The following is a 698-nucleotide window of genomic DNA, read 5'->3' on the forward strand; positions in this document are numbered from 1 at the left end:
AACTGTGCCCAGAATTCCATAGTTCCACTTCTTCTGAGAGGTCGTACGTGTTCGTAATATTGCGAGAACAACCAAGTTGTGGAACCTCGGGGCACGCCCAAGCAACAGCGGCTGTTCTGTCGTGGATAGCAGCATCGGTGAATTCATCAACTTTATCGTGGGTAAAACGGTAGATTGAAGCGAAAAGGGCTTTATCGTGGGCTTTATCGTTGGCCAGGGTGCCGACGTACTGTTCCCTAGATGATAGTTGACGTTGGGGAATGGGTTGTCGTCGGATAGGGCCGATTGCAGTTCTGTCCCAAGGCGGGATAGATTTAGGTACGATTGCAGGGTCAAAATCGCTGTTCAGGGTGTCCCATTTAAAAATAGCTCGCCCAAGCGGCACGTATTGGAGGTGCTTCTAATTTTGCGTGTCATCCTTGCGCAGGGGCTATGAAAATGTTCTCTGTATCATTCCAATTTTGGTATACGTACTTTGGAAGCACCAAAACACTTTGGAGCTTTGATTCCCTTTCCATGTATTCTTCTAATTGTCTTGAACCTGTTGTAGCAAAGCTGGTGCAGGTTTTTTTCGAATTTTTTTTTCATTGTAAGCAACGTAAATAAGTTTGAAGCAAAAATTCTGCCTTACCCACCATACAAACACGACATTGGCTTTACATCGTTTGAAAGAGGTTCTGGAACCCCGTCGACAAAAT

General features: G+C 45.3%; 1 non-coding gene across 1 annotated transcript; it reads right to left on the bottom strand.

Annotated features, from left to right (window-relative positions):
* Positions 1-383: 383 nt before the first annotated feature.
* Positions 384-485, bottom strand: LOC144143634 (U6 spliceosomal RNA). Its single transcript, XR_013317142.1, has one exon. It is a non-coding gene; the product is annotated as a U6 spliceosomal RNA (small nuclear RNA).
* Between the last annotated feature and the right edge of the window lie 213 nt (positions 486-698).

Source organism: Haemaphysalis longicornis, unplaced genomic scaffold (assembly GCF_048455015.1).
Source record: "Haemaphysalis longicornis isolate Haplotype H1 unplaced genomic scaffold, Haemaphysalis longicornis Haplotype H1 scaffold_6, whole genome shotgun sequence".
NCBI lineage: Eukaryota > Metazoa > Arthropoda > Arachnida > Ixodida > Ixodidae > Haemaphysalis > Haemaphysalis longicornis.